The 21811-nt window shown below is 37.5% G+C and overlaps 2 long non-coding RNA genes across 2 annotated transcripts; both read left to right on the forward strand.

Moving 5' to 3' along the window:
• The first annotated feature begins 440 nt into the window (after window positions 1-440).
• On the forward strand, window positions 441-8454 carry LOC122137414. The gene is made up of 4 exons (XR_006154814.1): window positions 441-491; window positions 2733-2818; window positions 5520-5629; window positions 8373-8454. It is a non-coding gene; the product is annotated as an uncharacterized LOC122137414 (long non-coding RNA).
• A 49-nt stretch (window positions 8455-8503) lies between these two features.
• LOC109077363 lies at window positions 8504-9508 on the forward strand. Its single transcript, XR_006153529.1, has 4 exons — window positions 8504-8516; window positions 8613-8755; window positions 8838-8923; window positions 9440-9508. It is a non-coding gene; the product is annotated as an uncharacterized LOC109077363 (long non-coding RNA).
• Window positions 9509-21811: the final 12303 nt, after the last annotated feature.

The following is a 21811-nucleotide window of genomic DNA, read 5'->3' on the forward strand; positions in this document are numbered from 1 at the left end:
AAGCTGCCCATCCCCCATCCTACTGCATGCAGTGCTGAGTCAAAACAACCCAATTACTGGGTCATCTGTCGCAGGCATTTTGGATCATCGGCAGGAGGAATTCTACGGTGCACTTTTCAAGCAGACTGACTTCAGTGTTTTTTCTGGTGAAATAAAGGTTTGTATTGGTCTTTGTATCATTTAATCGTTACCGATTGGCAAAATGTGCTGTTCTGATTTTAAAATATCACTTATATGATGGAGCATAAAGCATCGTGCATTTGCGAGCATCAGAGATACAAGGTTTAACGTATTTTTTTCTGTCTGATGTCAGTTTCGTTTTTTTTTAATTTCACAATAAAAAATACATTTCTAATCATTTATTTATTATTATTATTATTTGAAATCCAGGTAAGTGTCAATTAATCTTGGACTAAAAATATATTGCTTTTTTTTCCCTCAGACCTGCTCTCGACTGTCCGTGGTGGCAAACCCACAGCCTTTCGCTCGAGGTGACACTTTTTATCTCATCTAATTTGAATTATTGCCATACATAGATAATAAAATTGCCATAAACCATTAAAAATCAGCTGTTACTATTATTAAAAAGATCCGGTACTGTGGCTATACCCTTTAGGGTGCTTTCACATCTCTAGTTCGGTTCATTTGGTCCGAACCAAGGGCAAACAATTATACATTGTAGCATTTTTCAGCTATTTTGGTTCCTTTTCACACCACCACTGATTGCTTTGGTCCGAACCAGTTGAAACGAAACCAAAATGCAGTCACATGACAACATCCACATCACTCATTGGTCATGACGTATTTCCTAAACTGCTTTTCGATTGGTCAGAATTTACGTGCAGGAAAAATTCCAACATAAGAGGAAAAGCCAGCAAACAACACGGAGACAACACAACTATGGAGAGACGACTGTGCGGGCTGGTTTTGTCCCTGGCCATAATCTATTACATTGTTTGTATACACCAGAATATGCAAACAATACATTTTTATAATGAAGTGCGGATGCGGCTTGAAAACCAACGTTCTGATGCACTGCAAACGAGCGAGCGGGCATCGCTCGTAACTTCAAGCGGAGGCGTGCATTAATCCACGAGCTGCCATGCTAAAGTACAAACTGTCAACAAACACTTCCTCATCCCATAATACACAGCGCAGCTGACTACGGCAGCTGGTTTAGTCCAAAAAATGATCAGTACTTTTTGCAGTTGGGTCTGTTCGAGGTCGGATCACATTCTCACCACAAAACGAACCGCTCCAGAGTTCGTTTGAAAGCGTACCGAGACCACCTCTTCAAGCAGGTCTCGGTACGCTTGTTTGGTCCGCCTTTGGTGCGCACGCGAGTACGATTGCTGCTTTCACACCTGCCCAAACGAACCGCACCAAAGGGGGAAACCGAACTCTGGTACGATTCAAACCGAACTAAATGAGGCAGGTGTAAAAGCACCCTTAGTTAAGACCGACCTCAGTAGCGAAACCATGACTCTTGAGGTTTGGCCCTCTCCCGCTAACTTACCCTCATTGCGGGAAAAACAAACTAAAGTTACTAGCCTAGCTTACAGGGTCCTCTTCTAAAACAATTCTATCTTTGAAATAAGATGCTACTCCAGGCTTAAGGCGGTCGCACACTGGACGACAAGTGCAGCGCTGCACCGCGCCGCACCTCATCTGTAAAATTTGCACAAATAGTTTTTTTATGAGTGAATTGCACACCGGCGACTGTCCGCGGATCCCGAGCTGCGACTTTGGGCGCTGTTAAAAATCCTGCCGCGCAGAGCGCCTCAGCGCCACTCACATAATTTTACATTACATTACATTACATTTGTCCCAAATTATTGTTAATGAACGTAATGACTTCATCCTAGATTGGAATATTATGTATTGTGCGTTTTTCAGCAAAACGTTTCTCTTTTTGTGACTCTAAATTTCGTGCTTCATATAGAGAGCTAATAGATGGCAATCTCGCACCCTACGTCATAATTTCGATTTGTCGACTCATAAAATACTAACTTCCCAGGAGGGCTTGAATGCACCATAAAAACCACTGGTCTAAGAACATTATTTGACAAATTATTAATTATTAGTCATAAATTATTATTTGACATAACGATTTATAAATTGTTAAAATATTGGTATCCGGAACGCTGCGATCTCGAAGACTACAGTGTACACCGTGAGTTTTTTAAAAGCTTATTTTCATACGAATAAATAGTACTCATAAAATGTCTGTTGAGACTTGAAACAAGTGGATGCTTTGGACCCAGAAACAGCATTCCTGATGTCATGACAGCATTTGTCATCACCAGCTGTCACTAGGTAAACCTTCAGTAATTCACTAATATCAAAGTCACTTTCAGGCATATATATCTAAAGTCTTTGCTACTATGCCTTCATGTTCACATGAAAATGGAAAATTTTGTCATCAGTTACTCACCCTCTTGTATGTACACCATTTAATTGAATGATTTTAAAAAATGATTTTAAATCTGATTATGGGGTTTAAACTAAAGCAATTCAGTTTTTTGAAGATCAAATACCCGTAATTTAAATATTTCTTTGACTATGAGGGATAGTTTACCTCAAAATAAGTTTCAACTAACTAAAATGTATGCCACTCAAAATTGCTTGACTTTCTTTTGTGGGACACTGAATGGAGAAATGATGGTTTGAATAATGCATCAGAAATAAAACTGTCTGCTGTAAGTGAAGGGTCTGTGTTTTTGTGTTTTTAGGTGGTCTGATTATGCATGGATGGATTGCTTTGTTCAGGAGAAGTTAACTGAATGGCAGCTTCCAGAACTTGTTAATAGTTTTGAAGGTAAGTTTCCCCTGTTATTTCCTGTTATGTCCTATATGTCCTGTCCTTTCACCATCCAATAAAGCCATACAGGCCATACACTATTCTTAAATTATACCATACTCTGTCGAATACTTAATTCTGATTAGCTGCAAGTTGTGGCATAAATCTGTTTAATGCACAGGTAGTTCAATCTCAGTTTATTCACAGTTGTATATAAATAATGTTTCACTGAAACACGCATACGTCATTTGCACATAGAGATCTGAGATCACCCTGTACACACACATACAATCATTCAGTACAGAAACTTATCAGCACTGCCCCAGGACTTGTGTTAGTAAAATCACTATACTACTGTAAGTAAGTTGAAGTAATTAAATGCACAGCCTTTTTTTTTTAAAGACAGTAATGCTGCACACAGATGCAAGTTATTTATAGATACAGGTATCTGTGCATTAAACAATTCAAATGCAATCTACTTTGCGTGGGTGTTTCTTTGCCTCCACATCCTGCAAAAAAAAAATTGGATTAGTTCACTTCCAGAATGAAAATTTCCCCAATAATTTACTCACCCCCATGTCATACAAGATGTTCATGTCTTTCTTTCTTCAGTCAAAAAGAAATTAAGTTTTTTGAGGAAAATATTCCAGGATTTTTCTACATACATACAGACTTCAGCACAACGGATTGCAGGTTCAAAAATGCAGCTTCAAAGGGCACTACATGATCCCAGCAAAAAAAAATAAGAGTCTTATCTAGTGAAATGAGCTGTCATTTTCTAAATAGATTAACATTTAAACATATTTTTAAAAAAATATTTATATATTTAAAATATATTTTTTAATTTATTATCTCTTTTATGCTGTGTTCACACCAAACGCGAATAGAGCATCAAATACTCATCTACAGAACCTAGATCACCTATACAACTTATGCTGTGTTCACACCAAACGCGAATAGAGCGTCAAATTCGCATCTACCGCATCTAGTTTGCCGCTTGAATATTTTGAGATCATTCGCTTTATTCGCGCATGAAATTCGCTTCATTCGCGCGCGTGAAATTAAACTTCACAACAAAATCAAATTTACCTCATCATGAAACTCACATCTAAAATTAATCAACACTATAAACCACCATTTTTATTCTGATAATTTTCAAAATATTACTGTTATCGTGTCATGAAATGCAGTTTTAAAAGTATTTCAGGCGAGAATGTAGTTGTTTTAAACTCAAATCTGTGGTTTATTTATAAAGACAGCGTCTATTTAAAAATGTGTTTCGCCGATTTCGGAGACGAGCTCCACACAATCAGCAGGAGCTCAGTGATCATGTATCCGCCTAGAGCTGTCTCACCTCGGCTAGACCTTCTGACAAGTGCCGCTGGCTCTGATGTCTCTTTAGTGGTTCAAGATAAAATATAATTCGTTTGGGGTAAATCTTATCTTTGGCCTTTATTCAATTAATCTATTAATATGTTTATATATATATATATATATATATAGGTCCTTTTTATTCCTGTCTCTATAGAAATATGAACTTTTGTCATATATCTCTGGTTGACTGCTCACTGACAATATCAGTCGTTCCTCCATATTGAATGAGTGACTCCTGAGCAGGCTCCTGATTGGTTAACGCGGCGCGAATTGACGGCAAAGTGCAAATTTTTCAACTCGGGCGGCAGACGCGAATTCGCGGTTCAAACACATAAATGCACAAAAGCACCATTCGCGCGTAACGCGCGTAACGCGCGCCTTGTTTTGTGTGGAGACGCTCAAGTTCGCGCGAATGAGGCGGATTCGCGTCTACCGCGCCGCGCTAAACGCCTCATTCGCGCCGCGAGACCTCCAGACGCGCGTAAACGCGTCTTTACATTGACTTAACATTGAAATCATTCGCGCCAGACACTCTATTCGCGTTTGGTGTGAACGCAGCATTAGAAGCTGCATTTAAACTGCAATTTGAACCTTCAGCCCGTTGGCCACCATTAAAGTCCACTATATGGAGAAAAATCCTGGAATGTTTTCCTCAAAAAACATTAATTTCTTTTTGACTGAACATGAATTTTGAATAACATGTGGGTGAGTAAATTATCAGGATTTTTTTTATGCTGGAAGTGAACTAATTTACATTTATGCAAAAAATGTTGTCATTTACTCTCACTTATGTTGTTCCAAACCACCATGACTTTCTTCTGTTGAACACAAAGAAGATATTTTGAAGAATGAGGGTGACCCAACAGTTGAGGGTAGCCACTGGCTTCCATAGTAGGAAAAAAATTACTATGAAAATGAATGGATACTGTCAAACTGTCTGGTTACCAATATTCTTTAAAATAACTTATTTTGTGTTCAACAGAAGAAAGAAAATAAAGGAAGTGAACTATGCCTTTAATGCACAGCTATCCGTGGATCACCCAAAAATTATTAGAAAGATAAGTTAACATTTTTAGAATTGATCTCCCACCAATGCATTATATCTGTTATCTGCTGATCTGCTTGTAAGTTGTTGTCAGTTTTTAACATCCAAATATGGATAAATGTTTTACATTTGCAGAATATCAAAATTTTTCATTTTAATTTGACCGTCCTAGTTTGCGTTATGTACACTGGGCTCTATAATATAATCTCCTTTTGGGTGTTATAGTTTTTGGTAAACTGTTGAAGAGTCATAGGTTGAGTAAATTTAAATTTTTTTGTGTCGTGTGTTTGTCTTTTTCAGAACAGGCAATTGATGAGGAGAGTTTTTTGCTTTTAGATGAGGGGACCATTAACTGCCTAATTCCAAAGATCGGTCTTAGGCTGAAGTTCCTGAAATACTACAAAGAATTTGTGAGTTGCTAGAACTGGGTCGGATACCTTAATTATTAGACACTATTCACGCAAAACTCACTGCAGTTTTTGCCTTGTTGAACAGATGCCATTTATATGCTTTAGATGTAAAAGGCAGATTCCTGGTGACACAAAGTGTCTTTTTACACATTTACGTGCAGTGCACAATGTAAACAGTTCCACAACATACTTTCAATGTAGTGAAAATGGTTGTGGCAGAACATTTTCATACATAAGGTCTTACAGAAGGCACCTACTGCAGCATAGAGACCAGGTTGAAGAGCCTCTTTGTGGGGCCAGTGGTGGTCCAGACCAGTCCTTTGAGCTCCTATATAGCACAGAGGAACCAGTACAGGATGTTGAAAATGAATGGGATGATTTGGAGCAGGACAGCATTACCAAACGGGTAGCTCTTTTTTAGCTAACCTGAGATCTAAACCTTCTCAGACATTTTCCACCATAAAACTTGGTAGTCCGACAGACCTCCAGTTTAATTAGTGACATTGTCGGGAGACTACAATCAAAGACCATGTCAGTATTTCGGACATTTGGCCATGAACATACTCCAGAGGTAGAGGAACTCAGACAGGAGTTCACAAATGCTGCAGAGCCCTTCAGAGGCCTGGAGTCAGATTATAAACAGATGCAGTATTTTGCAAAATCAGGTACCTTCATTCAGCCCATTGAGGAAGTGTTGCCTGGAGTTTCTTATGTACAGCAAACAGACTCTGCCACAGGCGTTGTCAAACAAGTAGCTGTCCCTGATACGTTTCAGCGTATTCCACTGAAGCAAATTTTAGCCCAGGTACTTAACATTCCTGGCATGTTGGAAAACATGCTGTCATGGCAGCAGAGAAACAGAGAAGCACTTCAGGATGTCTTTGATGGGGAGTTTTGTAAAACACACCCACTTTTCTTGAAAGAGATTTCAATTCCTCTCTCTGCTCTATAATGATGACTGTGAAACTGTCAATCCTCTGGGATCGAAGACTTTGACTCATAAGTTAGGCTTTTTATATTTCATCATAAAGAGCCTGCCACCAGAGTTGTTGTCAAGTTTTACGGTCACATTTCCTTTTAGCAGTGTACAAAACTGACGATGCAAAGACCTATGGCCTTGATGCACTGTTTAAAAAACCGATTGTTGCAGAACTCAGGTCTCTTGAGACTGATGGCATCATTCTAAACACTCCAAACTTCCAAGGTACTGTTAAGTTTGCGGTTGTCCAAGTCTTGGGGGATAATTTGGGTGTAAATGCCATCATTGGCTATTCTGAAAGCTTCTCTGGAAATTATGTCTGCAGATGGTGCAAAGCACATAGAGATGTCTTGCGGGTTCAGACATCAGAAGATGTAATGCTATTGCATGACATCTACAGTCATGAAGCAGATTTGCTCATAGGAAACCCCACTGAGACAGGGTTAAAAAGAGACAGCGTGCTGAACAACTTGATGTCTTATCACGTAACTCAAAATGTGGCTCCAGACATCATGCATGACATACTTGAAGGTGTGGGGCCATATGAAGTGAAACTTGTCTTGAATTCATTAGTTGAACAAAAACATCTTACGCTTGACAAGCTGAACAACAGAATCACAAGCTTTGATCATGGGTTTTGTGATAAAAGCAACAAACCTTCTCTAATAAGCAAAACTGACCTCAGAAACCTGGACAAGTCTATGCACCAATCTGCAGCTCAGATGTGGTGCTTACTTAGGTTACTGCCTACAATGATTGGTGACCTGATACCAGTGGGAAACAAAGAGTGGCAACTTCTGTTGCTCCTGCTCCAGTGTATGGAGTTTATTTTTTCTCCTTCTCTCACTGTTCCAGCAACAGAGTTCTTGAGAAAGATCATTGAGGAGCATCACTGCCTTTTTCTGGAGCTCTTTCCCCACCTACATTTGCGGCCAAAACACCACTTCATGCTGCATTACCCAACAGCAATTCAGAAGCTAGGCCCCCTGATGCAGTTTTGGTCAATGCGCTTTGAGGCCAAACATGGTTTCTTTAAACGGATTAGTCACATCACATGCAACTTCCGCAACATCTGCAAGATGATGGCGTTTCGGCATCAGATGATGCAGTGTTATGATTTTCTTTCTGGCACCATTTTGAGCCACAATGTGGAAGTTGGCCCAGGGCAGAGTTCCTTTCTGGCCACTTTAAAAGAATTTAAAAACATCCAAAGTGGTTTGACAGGATTCCCTCTGTTCAGTGAAGTGTTTGTGCCTGAATGGGTTAAGGTAAACGGTACAGGATACCGACCAGGCATGACGGTGTTCCTTGCCTATGACACAGATGGAGAACCCCAGTTTGGGCTCTTACAAACCATCCTGTTGATGGAGCAAACATCAAAAACACCATCAGTAAAGCTTGTTGTTCAGAAATGGGGAAACAATAGGCTTTGAGAGGCATTTTTTTTGCATACTGTGTGACACCCACTCACATTTTGATTGCTGTTGATGTGAAAGAACTGATTGATCATCATCCACTACACACGCTGTCAGGTCATACAAATAGGATGATCATTGTTTATACATCCCCCTGCGCTATAGAATCTTTTAGGTCATACAGACCTAGAATCAGTAAGACTCACGTATCCTGTACATATGATCTTTGCAACACTACAACCTGTGTGTGTGTATATATGTATAATGCATATGTTAAGTTGTATTAGATGATTAAGTTTTCTGGAAGTGTGTGTGTGTGTGTGTGTGTGTCTAATATCTTCTTGCTTAGAAAGAAAATGTTGTGCCCTCCACTGCCCCAATTACAAGCCCAAATGAGCCCCCAACTCCCACACCTCCTTGCCAAAGAGAAGATGATGCAACAATGCTGGATCCGGATACACCTATTGTTTTGCATGTGTCCATCCCATTTTTTGTAAGTCCCACATTTCAAAATAAGAAATTAACATATTTTTTATTGCTAAAGAACATTGCAACTTTTAACATAATTATTCTGGGCATTTGAATTTAGGATGTCCGCACAATCCTCACCAACTCATATGAAGGCAGGCTGATTGTTGAGAGTCTTGATAAGGACAGTTTTGTCACCATAAAACAGAGACGTTGCATGATCAGAATTTTAGTGTCATACCTAATTGAGAAATTTGGAGAAACGTAAGTAGAATTAATCAAGATCTTCTGGTTAGACAATTGTTTGTTCTGATTATTCACTATTTTTGTCTTTTCTTGTTCATAGACCAAGCTCGGACACAAAAAAGGCATCTAGCATCTGCCTTGGTACAAGCATTCCCCTGTCTGCACGATAAAACTGCTGGTGGTTATGTGAGTAGTAAGATTTGTTGCTATGTAAATACTACATGTTTCTGTGTATGTGTGTCAGAGAGAGCATGGGTACAGAATTGTTTAAACTGCTGGAATGTTTAAAACGTAAGTGACAATTTTGTCTACTGCCCGAAATGTGTGCTAAAGTCTTGTACTGCAGTGTGCAGCTCGCTTGTAGTGCAAACGTAATGTAGATATGGATGTGATTGTGAAGCCATCTGGACATTTTGAGGGAGTGAGAGAGAGAAGCAGCATTACCACTGAATCAGTCACACTGTGATATTAAATCCCACAGGAAGTTTTAAAATTACCGAACTGCTCTGATAATCTGTTTCAATTCAACATACATGCTACAGTGCATACATTTTTGCTGCGATATCCTGCTTTATAATTTCAAAACCTGCGGAAATGTTTAGAATTATTCACAATATCCACAATCCCGCGCTGAAATTCAGGCCCTGTGTTCATGTGTATTGTATGTTCATACATTTTTTTTTTTTTTTTTTGTCTTTCCAGGAAACATGGTATGCCCAATGCCGAAATAATAGACCAGCCACTGGGTTCATTGAAGAGAGACTGAGGAATTATACGAAAGCGACTGAGGCGCTTGAGACGACCACAAGGAGAGAAAGGAAGATGCACCATGCAGGACAGTCATGCCAGGTAATGGGTAGACTCAATTCTTAGAGGAGCAGTTCATGCAAAAAAATAATCCCTGCAAACTCAAACTCCCATGACTTTAAGATGTCAAGACAAAAGGACTTATTTTGTTTATAATTCAGAAAAAAAGAAGCATCCTCTCATTTTCAACTGCATTTTTTTGCAGCAAATTTCTTAACATGTAAATATTTGTATAAATATAAAACGATTCAACAACTGAGACAAAAACCTGACAACATTTTGCAGAAATTTAATGAACAGAAATTAAAAAAAGAGGGTGCAGTCAGTATGTGGTGTACCCAGCTAATGTGCTACAGTGTATCTCTTTTTTCTTGGAATACAGCAGATTTGCCATTTCTTTTTATGAGATGTTACTGGGGGTACAGTGCAAGGATAAATAAAGAACTGATCTTTCAATAAGTTTGCTGGTGAAAAAAAAAAAAACTCTTGCTTGATTTTGGCAAAATGTTAATATGACAGATGCAGGTGTCTGAGATGTATAAAGCCAATACTAACTGTAGCAACATGGCGTTTTTTTATTATTGTTTATTATGATTTTTTTTTTTTTTTTGATTGTATATTTCATAGAAACATTGTGTTAAATGTAACAATTGGAGTGAAGAGATCAATATAATATGAGTGTGCAGTGCACGATGTTAAAGCTGTTATGTAATTTTTTTTACATGCAGCATTTATCCAAACAAATGACACTGACACATCAAATATGCAAATAAGAACATTAACTCGTGGTTTAGAAATGTACAGTGTAAAATGCCAGTTTATGAATACCCAGTATTATTTGTTGACCCTGAATAAATTATGAGTAATGTGAAATGTTAAGCAGTGTAATTCGGGAATCAGTTTGCATGGAGTTTAGAAACATCCAGGATTAACTAGTTAAAGTGTTGAAAAGCTCTGAAGAGTATTTCTGTTTTATGGAAACTAATCCTTTTATATGTTTAATTTTTTCGTAAGCCTCTATTTGATTAACAGCATTGTTATTTCTTTGTCCAGTAGAATCAACGATATCTGAAGAGAGAGCTGAGGAAATTAAAACAATGGCTGAGAAACAACACTCAGCCCATCAGCCAAGTGGAACAGTACATGCGAGAAACTGCCTTGTACAGGGCGCAGTGGATGAGGGCAAAACAACTCAAAAAATATGTTTGAGGTCCTCCATGAGTTTCCTCGGCTAACTACCCCAGGCATGGTATGTTAACATATTGTCTTTATCATATGGTAACATGAGTTATATTTAGTCTTTTTTGAGAAAAGTTTTTTTTGTTATTTTTGCTTTTAGATTGCACAGGACTTTCACATTTTACATCAAGATGCATCTCCAAAACTGTTTGAAAAATGGCCTCCCTTGGTATACTGACAGGATCTTGCTTTTTGCGAAGCGAGAAGCAAAGCTTCCATGTACAGCTGAAGAAATGACAGAAGGTTAAAATGTTTCTACACCATTTTGATATTATGGGCCAGATTTACTAATAGCTTGCACCATAGTACTGTCAGGATTACTAAAGAAATGCAGTGAAGAAAAATTGGGGACATTATTTTTGCAACTAACATTACTGCATATTTGTGGTAGTTTATATATTTTAACCCATTTTTGTGCTTGGCAATAATTGCTGCTAGGAGATGCAGCATTTCCTCCACTCATCTCATTTATTTAGAATGACAGACAAAGACATTATAACATTGCTTTTAATTTCTGCTGCTCTTGGTAGGATATGTTGGTCATTATGTGTCTGTGTTCTTAAATTTGCACATTGTCAGTGGATCAACAGCAGAACTTTACACTTCAGTCTACACTTTTATGGGATTTTAGACTCTAGTAAATCTGGCCCTATATTCTACATTAGTTTTTACTAAATGACAGCTCGCTGCTGTTTTTTAGTAGTGTTGATGAATGTAATATTATTTTCCTACAGATGCAAAGGGAAATCTTGCACTAAAGCTGTTACCTGTTTTGCTTCCACCTCCACCCTACAAAATTGGCAGAAAAAACAGTCCGGCCCAGCATTGATGAAAGCAAAAAAGCTTTCATTGACATTCAACCTGTAAGTACGACTCAAGAAATTTACTTCAATCATTTAATGACTTTACCAGGTTGAATACACTACCATTCAAAAGTTTGGGATCGGCATGATTTTTTATGTTTTTAAATTAAGTAATTTATTTGATCCAAATACAGCAAAAAGAGTAATGTTGTGAAATATTGTTACAATAAATTAATATTTGCTATTTGAATATATTAAAAACATTTTTTTTTTTTCTGTGATCAAAGCTGAATTTCCAACATCGTTATTCCAGTCTTATATATAATAACATGTTAACTAGATATGCTCCATAAGAACTTTGTAATTTAATTTATAATGTATCTTGGATAAATTATGAATAGATAGTTATTAAATAATAGTAATTATAATAGGATAGAGTTCCTCTAACTCTAGCACTCTCTATTCTAATTATATTCTTTAAAAAAAAAAGACTTGCTGTGTGTACTTCGTTAAGCTGCACTCTTAAAAATAAAGTTGCTTCATGATGCCATAGAAGAACCTTTGTTATCTAAATGGTTCCATAAAGAACCTTTAACATCTGAGAAACCTTTCTGTTTCACAAAAGGTTCTTTGTGGCGAAAGAAAGTTCTTTAGATTATAAAAAGGTAAGAAAGAGATGGTTCTTTATAGAACATTTTACTGAATGGTTCTTTATGGAACCAAAAATGGTTCATCACTGTGAAGAACCTTTTAAGCACTTTTATTTTTAACTGTGTAACTGAGACTTGTTATAGCACTTGTATATCATTGCTCTTTTGTTGTACAATACAGTACAGTAACTTCAAAATAGGGGTAAAAATCAAGTCTGAGCTCACAATTTTTTTTTAATGTAGATAATTTTCATTACTAAAACATCTAATTGACAAATTTCTAGTGTCCTAACTATAATTCATTTGGCTAGACAAATAAAAAACGTTAGTCATTTTTCTCAGTTTCACACTCTAGCGAGTTTAGGTCTTTTGCTTTTGTAGGGCAGAATATTAAATGTAGAAATTAACATTATTAATAAATGTTGTAGAAGTATTGTTTATGTTTAGTTCATGTTAACTAATGAAACCTTATTGTAAAGTGTTATCAAAACTCTTTTGACTTGCTTTGCATCCCTGTCAGTGGCTCTGTCAAAGTGGGCCAGATCAAGCTGTAATAATTTTCAGGTATTTTGCCTCATCCAAAGCTCTGGCTATAAAGGCCTATTATTTCTAAAGACTGCTTGATTGAATAAACAGTTTAGATTGACTCCCCAACCCACCACCCATACCCACAACCCCAAGACTCCCATTCTGTTGCACCTTTATTCATTTGCATTATCTGTCCTTTAGGTTGGAACAAATATGGTGGAGTACCTCCCCAGCAGGCTGAAGCATCAAGACCTTACCCTTATGTCCTGTCCCTTGAAAATGGACACATTGACTCGCAGGCATTTGTCATCCTCGCAGGAGAGAAGCTTTGGAGCAAAGCACTCTCATTGGGGCAGTAGATGTATGCTTCAAATCGTTTTATGTTTTTGATGTAAACTACCCAAAACAGTGTTTCTATAGTTGGGAGTTTATTCAAAATATTTATGAGTTGGAGGGAAGTGAATCCCCAACAGTGAAATTTTTACACACTCTGCACTACATTCTTGCAAGTAGATAAGAGGTTCTTTGAACAAACAGTGGTTCAAGTACACAAGGTAGCATTTTAGTTTTAATTTTATTTGCACATGAGATTTTTTGGTGTTTTGATTTTTGTATAAACAGCTGTTTTATTGCTTGAGGAAGAGTATTACTTTATGTGCACATACTGATGATTATCAGTTACATTTTTATGTAGAAATGTTTTACTGCCAATACGTTGTATTTCATAGTTTTATTTTTGTTCATTTTGTAGACTAAAAACAACAGGTTCATAATGTAGACTAAAAACAAATATGCTTTGTAACAAACAGTTGTTCTTGAGGTACAGTATTTTAGAGTTTTAATTTCATGTGCATATGGATTAAAAATAATGCAATTTATTTGTAAAAAAAAAAAAAAAAAAAAAAAAACTTTTCGTAAACCTTGAGGTTTTTTGGAGTTCATGAATTTTTAAAAATGTTAAAAACATTTGCCGTTTTAATTTCATGTGCATATGGATTAAAAATAATATGAATTATTTGTTAAACAATGTATTACTAAACCTTGAGGTTCTTTTGGAGTTCATGATTTTTAAAAAATGTTTAAAACATTTACAGTTTTTCAACTACAGAGCAAACCATAAAAATGAAAGAAATTGTTTTGAATGCTGTTTATAAATGGAATTTTATTGTTTTAATTTTGTATAATCTCTTGAATTTTTGGTTGAGGTAAAGTGTAATTACAAAGTGTAATATGCTGAAAAAAATAAAGCTAATACAATGTTGACCTGTTTGTTTATCATGTGGTATATTTAATTTTAAAAGGAATAAAAATAAAAATTACCTTTGAAAATATAACCCATTTATGAAATCAAATTAACCCCATTATTTTTGTAAAAATAACCAATTTTTGGGTAGAAAAAAAAACAACAACCCATTTGCTGGGTTAAAATTAATAACCCAACTTCTTGGGTTAGTTTAACCCCATATGGGTTCTGTCCTATATTTACCCAGCAGTTGGGTTAAAAACAACCCAATTTGGGTTGTTTTTAACCCAGTGACTTCTATATTTTACAGTGCAATTCGGCTAGGTAGCCTATACATCCCCGTTAAAACATCTAGGTGAAATCACCATAGCTTGTGTAGTATAGATCCAGCTCCCAACCCAACTTTGAGAATATATTAACGGCGATATTTTGTTTGACGCCCGATAGGTGTCTCACGTCTTGACAAGACTGCATATTTATGTCACATTCCAGTCCTTCCACCAAAAGGGGTAGTTCTGCAATTCTACACAAGATTCTCTTCCACTGTTCTTTTGAACTTTCCAACTGATTATGGTGGCTACAGAGAATCTGCTCAAATTAGGTTAAACTCTTTGTCCTGCTTCTGTCATTCCATGCACAAGAACATGGTTTATCACAGAAGTTCTGATTTCATCTGAAATTGCTGTTCTTGGTCTTGGTCTTCCTCATCCACCTCGTATATGCACTCTTCTTCTACCTCTCAGGTTGATGGATTCACCCATGCCATCTGTGCACTTTAAACTGGCTTTATATTTTGTACATTCACATATTTAGAAACAAGTGTGAACAATTTTGAATTATTGTGTGTAAACGATGATAGCTGTGTTTCAGTTGTGCTTAACTTCTGCTTTCTTGTGTTTAGTGGTTTGCATCACAAGTTTATCACAGTGCAAATTGTGTTTTAGTTAGTGATAATGTGTTTAGAGTTTTGCAAAAAAGAGTGCCTGAGATCTGCAAACTGTCTAAACTGCCTGAACTTGTTTAAGGTTTTGCAGAAAGAGTGTTTACTGGACAAATTGGCTTTTATTAGGCTTTTGAGAATTTGGTTCAGAGAATGGGGTTTAGTGTCTTAACAAATTTTAATAAACTAACAAATTGCCACTAATGTATTTATACCAGTCTAAAACCACACAAATAACTGTACTTCACACAGTGTGTATTAAATAAACTGTGTGAAGTACACTAATTAGTGTGGTCATAGCCTGGTACAAACACATTTGTGGCATGATTGTTAATACATGAAAGTAAGGGGGCAAATTTCGAATGGCTTTGCAGGGTGATAAAAAATAAATTGGGGAAACATGACAGTGACTTGCTGCCATGCATGAGAAAGTGGCCATATAACATGTCTTGGTTCACTAAAAATGTCTTCCCAATGATGACATCCCCTCCTTCTTCCTCTTTGACACCCAAGGGTGCTATCACTTATACTGCAATGTTGTTCAGCACTTAAGTCACTGTTATCCATTTTAGGAAGTAAAGAGCGAACCAATGTTTCATTGGTAAATGTGACTACAGCACAGTTTTCACTTCTCTAATGTATTAATGGCAACACTTTGAAACTGTCATTTTCTTGGGGCAGTGGATGACCACTGTCTCCATGTATCTCTTGTATCTGAAAGCATTTCTCCAGTCTCCATTCACAGGTGAATTTAAGAAAATTAAACATTGCAAATTGCAATCAGATGAACAAAAATGTGCAGTGACACATTTCGAGCACAAGCCCTTGAGATTTCAAGTGGTCTCATTTGAAGAAATAACTTGAGAAGAAGATCAAAATGAGCTGACGGAATTAATTTTTTGCACAAATAAAAGTTGAGTGCAAACTAACTAGCATGTTAAAGGTAATTTCAGTGGGCAGAATGCTGAAAAATTAAACTGAAAACAAGTGTTGCATGTTTAGTGCAAGAGGGTAGCAGTTTTTTTTTTTTTAAAGCTTTCAGTGGTCACTTACTGAGGATCATTTCTAAAAAGAGTCATGAACTTTACATAATGTCCTTAAACTGTATATTGGATGACTGCAAAGATTTATGATTTATGCAAACATTTTACAACAAAAGTAAAACACTTTTTTGCCCCAATGTACTTTATATCCCAATAGCTATAGCAGATGTGCTCCATGACCAGAATAAAGAGACTGCTGATGATGACAATAGGGCCTTTCGCACCACTTTAGTTCCAGAACTAAATGTACAGTACTAAAGTACTGGGACGATTTTGCGCGAACTGTTTACCTGTACCATTCGAAGGGTTGCATTCTCAACAACATTATCAAAGAAGAACAACATCAACAACAGGAGGATGGAGGACACTGTGATCGGAGCTGTGTTTTTGTTGTGTTTCACAATAAGGACATGGAATGTCAACGTATAAGTAAAGCGATTGAAAGAATGGAAAGGAGGACTAAGAATCTCCAACGACAACTAACAGTGCTACATTTGCTACAAGTGCCTGCACTTCAGCGTTCTGCGGTGCGAAAGACCCTTGTGAGCTTGAAGCTTGCTTTTAGAATGTTTCTTTCATGTTCCCGTTTTACATGTTATAGTACATAGATCGATTATGGCACATGTCATTACATTCCCACACGAGGCCATCAGGGCTTCTCAAAGTTTACATTCAAAGGTCCGAATCTTAATTCTCATCAATGTCAAAAGGTCTGAAATAATTGTTATTGCAAAACTTGTTTTTAATAAACAGGCAACTTTATATAACAATTCAACTTTATATATGCTTTATATATGCTAATTATCATATTCATTTCGTCATTAAGTCGTAGCCTACTTGAGTTTAGGCTACTCTCTGAACTAAATGCCCAATATAGCAGTTCTCATGTACATAATTTCTGTTTCTGAAATAGTACTCTAATGTAACCTAAAGTCACTTCAACTAAATTGCTAAAATCTTGCATTATAACTGCAATTCACTGATCGCTACAGCAGTGAATTATATTACTTTATTTATTTCATACAGCACAAAAATCCGTCTGTGTAACAAAATATGTGCATATTTACAGATGAACTACATTCAGGAGTTTGCTAATGCTTCTTTAGCATAGTGTGGATTAACTTCACCAATATTACAACCAACAGCAGAGATGCATCATATACAACATATAATCATCACTTCCCCACAGGTACTGTTTACTAACAAGGTGACAACTACTGGCCTGGCATACGTAATACAGCGTTTTTGGCCATTTTTGTGGATATGTGTAAAAGTGAATCATTTTGAAAACTCTATACGAGTGCACTTGAAATACAAAGTGGAGGTGGGTCGAGATCGAATTCACTTCCAGAGTCCGGACTTTAAGAAGGGCTGGCCTAGAGAAATGAACCTTTTCATAGATTTATTTATTATGTCTGTGAGGCAAACACTGTTGTCACACACACCATTTCATAGAGACGGCAGAAAGCGCATCCTGTTTATTTTCTCTATTGTATAAAAGCACAACGTTTTGGTGTTATTGTGAGTGTTATTATTATATATTTTTTTTTTTACGAATGATGTAGCTTATTAGGCTACTCCAGTGGTCTCCAACCCTGCTCCTGGAGAGCTACTGTCCTGCAGATTTAATCTCCAACCCAAATCAAACACACCTGAACCAGCTAATCAAGGTGTCCCGGGCTACTTTATAATTACAGACAGGTGTGTTGGAGCAGGGTTGGAGCTGAAGTCTGCAGGACAGTAGCTCTCCAGGAGCAGGTTTGGAGATCCCTGGGCTACTCTGTATGACCAAAAATGATGGAGTAGCCTTAACAGGGGAAAAAAATGCAAAGGAATGCGCAGGTGCTTCCATGTCACGCAGTAAGCAGGCTAATACTTCCACACTTCTCATAAACACTTGATATGCACATATATAGCGCATATTAATCTAGATTAATATCAGAGTGAACCACCATACAGCAGCCGTACTCCTTTTCATATGTGGGAGATCATGTGAGAGATCTTTGTCCTTGTGACTAGAGGGGCGGGGCCGAGAGCCGTGGGAGCAGAGCGAGGCCGGTGGAGTAATTGAAAATGAGCGACACCTGCACCACTCACCAGTCTCGAGTCCCACAGAGGAGCTCCGGAAGGATAAGTGGAGGAGTAAAGACAGTGAAGGATGAGAGAGGACCAGGCCTGGACTTTATTTTGCGCTTTGATCTGTTTGTGCACGGCAGTCGTCAGTGAGGGGCTGTCGCGCTCTTTTGTGTTTATTTTATTATTAAAGTTTTTATCAGCACGGAGTACACGCTTTGTTTAGTTAAGTATATTTTTGGGATAAGCATCACACCTAATGTCTTAAACACCACTGTTTGTGTTCACCACTTACTAATTGTGATTCAGAAAATATAGAGTGACACTCTAGAGATGGGTAAATCACTGGAAGCTCACAAACAAGTATTATGGCAAGTATTGTACTTTTAATTAAATGTTCCCTCAAAAGTATGTTGTAGACCTTTTTAAAGAAAATAAAATAGAAAATAAACAAACACAATGTAAATGAACAAATAAACACCAAATTTCAATATAAAATTTCAATGTAAATGAAATAGGTTTTAAGTACTCAATTAAAGGGGTCATATGATGCTAATTAAAGTTTTCCTTTCTCTTTGGAGTGTTACAAGCTGTTCGTGAATAGATATTCACTCGTCCATGCCCTCCTAAAACACCTCGTTTAAACACGCCCCCACATGTCTACATCACTGTGTGGGACGATTTGCATAACACCACCCCAATGTTCACGTCAAGAAAGAAGGCATAACTTTGATTCTCGCTGTGGGATTGTTGCCACCACTGCCATGTCGTGAAGACTCAGTGAGTTTCATTATGAAAACGGCCTTCCAAAAGAGGACACAACTAGAAATCAGTGGTTAAGTTGTATTTATAACACTGTTCCAGAAAAGTTCAACCCAAATATTTGTGTGTGTGCAGCGCATTTTACGAAAGATTGTTTGGGAGAGTAGCCTACAATTCCGGCTGTTCTGACTCACAGCCTGTAAGTAAGTTTTCATATTTAAAGAATTTGCCACTGATGATTCAATCTTGAGTTTTGAGCGGTGTAGATTAGCGCTTGTTGTTTCTTTGATCACAAATGCAGACATGGTTTTATGTTTACGCGTCGCGATGCAACGCAACAAGTAAAAAGACAGTGTAAGTCATTATAATCCATAATTATGTCCCCACTGGATGCAACAAATGCCTTGGTTTTACTGGTTTTGTCTCATCATGCTGGGACACGACATCACAATATGTTAAAGGGCGTAACATTTCTGTCACACACTTGAGGTGTTTGGCCAATCACAACGTACTGGATAGCTGGCCAATCAGCATACACCTCACTTTTCAGAACGATGAGCTTTGTAAAAATCAGTGCTTTTAAAAAAAGCGGGACATAGACAAGAAACAATAATGTACAGTATGTGAAAAATAATGTGTTTTTTTTAATCTTAAACCACTTAATTTCATTATACCAAATACACAAAATAATGTTATTTTTAGCAACGTCATATGACCCCTTTAAATCTTAAGTGGTATACACTTAGTTACCAGCACAATGAATTAACTCTTATATTCAGGTATGCAACCCACATTCACTGTACAAAATAAATATTTCCTTAAAGAATCCTTTTTTAGAAGTAGATCACAGTTCAGTTCAAATCTGTCCAAAAACGTTTTGATATCAGATAAAGTTTAAATTCTCAATCACTTATTTCCAACGATGTAGCAGTAATTCACTGTCCACAGTGTGTCCAAAAGCCTTTCCTTATGAACAGAAAAGTGGAAGTTTCAGTTTTTTTTGTAAATCTTCTTAACTTTTGTCCTCTTCTTTCTTCAGATTTAACCTGGGTGGCTCGCCATCAAAGGAACATCCAAAGCAATCCATGTAAAAAACCTGACCAATTAAATTAAACCAGCGATTTACCTCCTTGTTTACCTCCTCGCGAAGGTAAACAAGGAGGTAAATTCATTGACGGTTTATCAGCATTTGGTTTGCACCTTTTGCCATTATATGGCAGACTCAGCTTCTCCCATTTAGAAGACGAGGTCTATAATGGGGATTTTTCAGTTTTCTGGCCAATCTGCCGGGCCCAGGATCACTCCTTCTCTGCCAGACACCGCCGCCGAGCTCCAGGCTTCATTGCGGCCGCCGCTCTGCTAGACCAGCCACACGTTCCCCACAACGCCGAGGCTTAACCTCGCCTCTACTGCCGTCACTTCCAAATTTTTCCCCGGCGTCCTTTTATCTTTCGGCCATGCCTACAATTCCTCCAATCGGGAAGTGGACCGCATGTTATCCTTAGGCAAACGGCGATTAATTCCGACGCTCCGTCCTCGCGAAGGTAAACAAAGCGGATCTGTACGATCTAAGTCCTTAGTCTCTCAGCAATCCGCCAAACCTCACTCCTAAATCCACAACAACAGGACGGCCAATATATCGATTTAACCTGGGTGGCTCGCCATCAAAGGAACATCCAAAGCAACCCATGTAAAAAACCTGACCAATTAAATTAAACCAGCGATTTAATAAAACAATAATTTTACATGGTTTTCAACTCAAAAAACAAATACTCTCAGATACGTATTTATCCTAAATTACTATACATTTTCTGTTTACCAGAATTTAACAATAACATTTTCATAAATTGACTAATATATTACTTTCTCTCCCATACAGGCTCACGTGTATCGGATATTGCAGCCACGTGAACTGCAACTCACATGTGATAAGCGATCTCAACAATTTAACAAATACAGTGCAAAATACATTAAATACATACATGCATCAGTTTCAGTAAACTAAAAAAAATATGCATTATAATACTTCAGCTAATTATATGTAAGTGTGAACTCGTGAAATGATGTTTTATTAACAAGGTTCGGGAGGAGCACATCAGATACTTAGCCTAATTAGCACAGGTGGAGCACACTTAAGATAATCAACACTAGGGTACAAATACAGCTGACTTACCCCTATCCATTGACGGTTTATCAGCATCCCCCCTCCACCCCATCTCCTCCCCTTAGAGTTCATTTTACACCTCTATATAGGGGGGAGTACTCTGGGTTTAGGCCGAACTCTGAGCTCGGAGCCCTCCCTCCGGACAGCACGCCAAATATGCATTATAATACTTCAGCTAATTATATGTAAGTGTGAACTCGTGAAACAGATACTGGCATTGTAGGCTACTCTACCAGGAAACAGTCCTCGTCCTCCATAATATTTGGGTTGAACTGTTCTGGAACAGTGTTATAAATACAACTTAACCACTGATTTCTAGTTGTGTCCTCTTTTGGAAGGCCAAACAAAGTAGTTTCGCTTTCACAATGAAAAATACAGTGTCTCTACAACATGGCTTCGGTGGCAACAGCGAAAAAAAAAAGTTACACCTTCTTTCTTTGCGTGAACATTTGGGCGGCGTTATGCAAATCTTCTCACATCGTGATGTAGACATGTGGGGGCATGTTAGAATGAGCCGTTTTAGGTAGCCGTGGTTGACTCTAAACTTTTATAAAGAATATCTCTTTGGATTTGAGACTTTAGTCTTTGCAACTTTACAGATCTTCTTTATGCACCAAGAGCTTGTAACACTCCAAAGAGAAAGGAAAATTGAAATCGCATCATATGACCCCTTTAAACAAAATAACTCACCATATCCAGTATTTCCGTATAAAACTCTAAAATAAAATCCTTCCGAACAAAAATAATTACTGGATGTCAGCAATTTAAGTCTCCCCTCTTGAATTAAAAACAAGATATATAGATCACTTGCCTTTATGGATG

This window comes from Cyprinus carpio, chromosome A3, assembly GCF_018340385.1.
Source record: "Cyprinus carpio isolate SPL01 chromosome A3, ASM1834038v1, whole genome shotgun sequence".
NCBI lineage: Eukaryota > Metazoa > Chordata > Actinopteri > Cypriniformes > Cyprinidae > Cyprinus > Cyprinus carpio.